Below are 4,871 nucleotides of genomic sequence, written 5' to 3' on the forward strand. Positions count from 1 at the left end.
CTAATGTGCTGGTGGAGAGGACGATCGTTGTAATGGGTGCGGAGGCTTGCTTGGCGATGTGTGGAGGGATGGCGCTGTGAGGCGGTTGTGTGTCATTTTGTTTGGTGTGTTTTGTGGCGAGTTGGCGTGTGCGTGTGTGTGTGTGTGTGTTGGTCTGAGCGCGTCGATTGCGTTGCGGTTTGGGTTTGTGTCTGGGCGCTTAGCTCAAATGGTAGAGCGCCCGCTTCGCATGCGGGAGGTAGGGGGATCGATACCCCCAGTGTCCACTTTTTACGGCACACAACACTTTTTACGAACAAACACTTTTTACCGCCCCTCGCGCCGCTGCTTGCTTCCTAGCCTTCCTACCCCTGCTCACCCGCCACCCACAGCTCACCCGCCATCTGCGAGCGTGCTGGTGCCTACGTTTACAGACGACCCACCTTTTTTGTCGGCGAGTGTGGGGCAACCACGCCGACTGCCAGGCGCAGGATCCCACAAGAGTTTGGGCATGAGGGAGACCGGCTAAACAGCTCACCGAGAGCCTGGTCAGCGCCACAGACCAAACGCCCAGCTGTGTGCTGTGTGCTCTGTGCTCTGTGCTGTGTGTCACCTCTGTCCGGGCCACTGGCCGGTCGGACGAGTAGGGTTCGAGTCAGCCAGCTGCTTGACATTTTTGTTTTCGGAGGCGGGTGGCTCCCGGCCTGGCGGTTCGAGGCTTCGGGTATGTGAGGCAGTGGACCATGGCGGAGCGCGGAGAATCGACAAGGCGTGGATGCTGGCGCCTCACGGGTGCTAATGTGCTGGTGGAGAGGACGATCGTTGTAATGGGTGCGGAGGCTTGCTTGGCGATGTGTGGAGGGATGGCGCTGTGAGGCGGTTGTGTGTCATTTTGTTTGGTGTGTTTTGTGGCGAGTTGGCGTGTGCGTGTGTGTGTGTGTGTGTTGGTCTGAGCGCGTCGATTGCGTTGCGGTTTGGGTTTGTGTCTGGGCGCTTAGCTCAAATGGTAGAGCGCCCGCTTCGCATGCGGGAGGTAGGGGGATCGATACCCCCAGTGTCCACTTTTTACGGCACACAACACTTTTTACGAACAAACACTTTTTACCGCCCCTCGCGCCGCTGCTTGCTTCCTAGCCTTCCTACCCCTGCTCACCCGCCACCCACAGCTCACCCGCCATCTGCGAGCGTGCTGGTGCCTACGTTTACAGACGACCCACCTTTTTTGTCGGCGAGTGTGGGGCAACCACGCCGACTGCCAGGCGCAGGATCCCACAAGAGTTTGGGCATGAGGGAGACCGGCTAAACAGCTCACCGAGAGCCTGGTCAGCGCCACAGACCAAACGCCCAGCTGTGTGCTGTGTGCTCTGTGCTCTGTGCTGTGTGTCACCTCTGTCCGGGCCACTGGCCGGTCGGACGAGTAGGGTTCGAGTCAGCCAGCTGCTTGACATTTTTGTTTTCGGAGGCGGGTGGCTCCCGGCCTGGCGGTTCGAGGCTTCGGGTATGTGAGGCAGTGGACCATGGCGGAGCGCGGAGAATCGACAAGGCGTGGATGCTGGCGCCTCACGGGTGCTAATGTGCTGGTGGAGAGGACGATCGTTGTAATGGGTGCGGAGGCTTGCTTGGCGATGTGTGGAGGGATGGCGCTGTGAGGCGGTTGTGCGTCGTTTTGTTTGGTGTGTTTTGTGGCGAGTTGGCGTGTGCGTGTGTGTGTGTGTGTTGGTCTGAGCGCGTCGATTGCGTTGCGGTTTGGGTTTGTGTCTGGGCGCTTAGCTCAAATGGTAGAGCGCCCGCTTCGCATGCGGGAGGTAGGGGGATCGATACCCCCAGTGTCCACTTTTACGGCACACAACACTTTTTACGAACAAACACTTTTTACCGCCCCTCGCGCCGCTGCTTGCTTCCTAGCCTTCCTACCCCTGCTCACCCGCCACCCACAGCTCACCCGCCATCTGCGAGCGTGCTGGTGCCTACGTTTACAGACGACCCACCTTTTTTGTCGGCGAGTGTGGGGCAACCACGCCGACTGCCAGGCGCAGGATCCCACAAGAGTTTGGGCATGAGGGAGACCGGCTAAACAGCTCACCGAGAGCCTGGTCAGCGCCACAGACCAAACGCCCAGCTGTGTGCTGTGTGCTCTGTGCTCTGTGCTGTGTGTCACCTCTGTCCGGGCCACTGGCCGGTCGGACGAGTAGGGTTCGAGTCAGCCAGCTGCTTGACATTTTTGTTTTCGGAGGCGGGTGGCTCCCGGCCTGGCGGTTCGAGGCTTCGGGTATGTGAGGCAGTGGACCATGGCGGAGCGCGGAGAATCGACAAGGCGTGGATGCTGGCGCCTCACGGGTGCTAATGTGCTGGTGGAGAGGACGATCGTTGTAATGGGTGCGGAGGCTTGCTTGGCGATGTGTGGAGGGATGACGCTGTGAGGCGGTTGTGTGTCGTTTTGTTTGGTGTGTTTTGTGGCGAGTTGGCGTGTGCGTGTGTGTGTGTGTGTGTTGGTCTGAGCGCGTCGATTGCGTTGCGGTTTGGGTTTGTGTCTGGGCGCTTAGCTCAAATGGTAGAGCGCCCGCTTCGCATGCGGGAGGTAGGGGGATCGATACCCCCAGTCTCCACTTTTTACGGCACACAACACTTTTTACGAACAAACACTTTTTACCGCCCCTCGCGCCGCTGCTTGCTTCCTAGCCTTCCTACCCCTGCTCACCCGCCACCCAAGCTCACCCGCCATCTGCGAGCGTGCTGGTGCCTACGTTTACAGACGACCCACCTTTTTTGTCGGCGAGTGTGGGGCAACCACGCCGACTGCCAGGCGCAGGATCCCACAAGAGTTTGGGCATGAGGGAGACCGGCTAAACAGCTCACCGAGAGCCTGGTCAGCGCCACAGACCAAACGCCCAGCTTTGTGCTGTGTGCTCTGTGCTCTGTGCTGTGTGTCACCTCTGTCCGGGCCACTGGCCGGTCGGACGAGTAGGGTTCGAGTCAGCCAGCTGCTTGACATTTTTGTTTTCGGAGGCGGGTGGCTCCCGGCCTGGCGGTTCGAGGCTTCGGGTATGTGAGGCAGTGGACCATGGCGGAGCGCGGAGAATCGACAAGGCGTGGATGCTGGCGCCTCACGGGTGCTAATGTGCTGGTGGAGAGGACGATCGTTGTAATGGGTGCGGAGGCTTGCTTGGCGATGTGTGGAGGGATGGCGCTGTGAGGCGGTTGTGTGTCGTTTTGTTTGGTGTGTTTTGTGGCGAGTTGGCGTGTGCGTGTGTGTGTGTGTGTTGGTCTGAGCGCGTCGATTGCGTTGCGGTTTGGGTTTGTGTCTGGGCGCTTAGCTCAAATGGTAGAGCGCCCGCTTCGCATGCGGGAGGTAGGGGGATCGATACCCCCAGTGTCCACTTTTTACGGCACACAACACTTTTTACGAACAAACACTTTTTACCGCCCCTCGCGCCGCTGCTTGCTTCCTAGCCTTCCTACCCCTGCTCACCCGCCACCCAAGCTCACCCGCCATCTGCGAGCGTGCTGGTGCCTACGTTTACAGACGACCCACCTTTTTTGTCGGCGAGTGTGGGGCAACCACGCCGACTGCCAGGCGCAGGATCCCACAAGAGTTTGGGCATGAGGGAGACCGGCTAAACAGCTCACCGAGAGCCTGGTCAGCGCCACAGACCAAACGCCCAGCTGTGTGCTGTGTGCTCTGTGCTCTGTGCTGTGTGTCACCTCTGTCCGGGCGGGTTCGAGTCAGCCAGCTGCTTGACATTTTTGTTTTCGGAGGCGGGTGGCTCCCGGCCTGGCGGTTCGAGGCTTCGGGTATGTGAGGCAGTGGACCATGGCGGAGCGCGGAGAATCGACAAGGCGTGGATGCTGGCGCCTCACGGGTGCTAATGTGCTGGTGGAGAGGACGATCGTTGTAATGGGTGCGGAGGCTTGCTTGGCGATGTGTGGAGGGATGGCGCTGTGAGGCGGTTGTGCGTCGTTTTGTTTGGTGTGTTTTGTGGCGAGTTGGCGTGTGCGTGCGTGTGTGTGTGTTGATCTGAGCGCGTCGATTGCGTTGCGGTTTGGGTTTGTGTCTGGGCGCTTAGCTCAAATGGTAGAGCACCCGCTTCGCATGCGGATCGATACCCCCAGTGTCCACTTTTACGGCACACAACACTTTTTACGAACAAACACTTTTTACCGCCCCTCGCGCCGCTGCTTGCTTCCTAGCCTTCCTACCCCTGCTCACCCGCCACCCACAGCTCACCCGCCATCTGCGAGCGTGCTGGTGCCTACGTTTACAGACGACCCACCTTTTTTGTCGGCGAGTGTGGGGCAACCACGCCGACTGCCAGGCGCAGGATCCCACAAGAGTTTGGGCATGAGGGAGACCGGCTAAACAGCTCACCGAGAGCCTGGTCAGCGCCACAGACCAAACGCCCAGCTGTGTGCTGTGTGCTCTGTGCTCTGTGCTGTGTGTCACCTCTGTCCGGGCCACTGGCCGGTCGGACGAGTAGGGTTCGAGTCAGCCAGCTGCTTGACATTTTTGTTTTCGGAGGCGGGTGGCTCCCGGCCTGGCGGTTCGAGGCTTCGGGTATGTGAGGCAGTGGACCATGGCGGAGCGCGGAGAATCGACAAGGCGTGGATGCTGGCGCCTCACGGGTGCTAATGTGCTGGTGGAGAGGACGATCGTTGTAATGGGTGCGGAGGCTTGCTTGGCGATGTGTGGAGGGATGGCGCTGTGAGGCGATTGTGTGTCGTTTTGTTTGGTGTGTTTTGTGGCGAGTTGGCGTGTGCGTGTGTGTGTGTGTGTTGGTCTGAGCGCGTCGATTGCGTTGCGGTTTGGGTTTGTGTCTGGGCGCTTAGCTCAAATGGTAGAGCGCCCGCTTCGCATGCGGGAGGTAGGGGGATCGATACCCCCAGTGTCCACTTTT

General features: G+C 59.7%; 6 non-coding genes across 6 annotated transcripts; all 6 read left to right on the forward strand.

The window, feature by feature from the left end:
• Window positions 1-193: 193 nt before the first annotated feature.
• PHYSODRAFT_t1145 lies at window positions 194-266 on the forward strand. Its single transcript has one exon. It is a non-coding gene; the product is annotated as a tRNA-Ala (tRNA).
• Window positions 267-967: 701 nt separating this feature from the next.
• Window positions 968-1,040, forward strand: PHYSODRAFT_t1146. Its single transcript has one exon. It is a non-coding gene; the product is annotated as a tRNA-Ala (tRNA).
• A 699-nt stretch (window positions 1,041-1,739) lies between these two features.
• PHYSODRAFT_t1147 lies at window positions 1,740-1,812 on the forward strand. The gene has a single exon. It is a non-coding gene; the product is annotated as a tRNA-Ala (tRNA).
• Window positions 1,813-2,512: 700 nt separating this feature from the next.
• Window positions 2,513-2,585, forward strand: PHYSODRAFT_t1148. The gene has a single exon. It is a non-coding gene; the product is annotated as a tRNA-Ala (tRNA).
• A 698-nt stretch (window positions 2,586-3,283) lies between these two features.
• On the forward strand, window positions 3,284-3,356 carry PHYSODRAFT_t1149. Its single transcript has one exon. It is a non-coding gene; the product is annotated as a tRNA-Ala (tRNA).
• Window positions 3,357-4,793: 1,437 nt separating this feature from the next.
• Window positions 4,794-4,866, forward strand: PHYSODRAFT_t1150. Its single transcript has one exon. It is a non-coding gene; the product is annotated as a tRNA-Ala (tRNA).
• Window positions 4,867-4,871: the final 5 nt, after the last annotated feature.

Source organism: Phytophthora sojae (genome assembly GCF_000149755.1).
Source record: "Phytophthora sojae unplaced genomic scaffold PHYSOscaffold_5, whole genome shotgun sequence".
Classification (NCBI taxonomy): domain Eukaryota; phylum Oomycota; class Peronosporomycetes; order Peronosporales; family Peronosporaceae; genus Phytophthora; species Phytophthora sojae.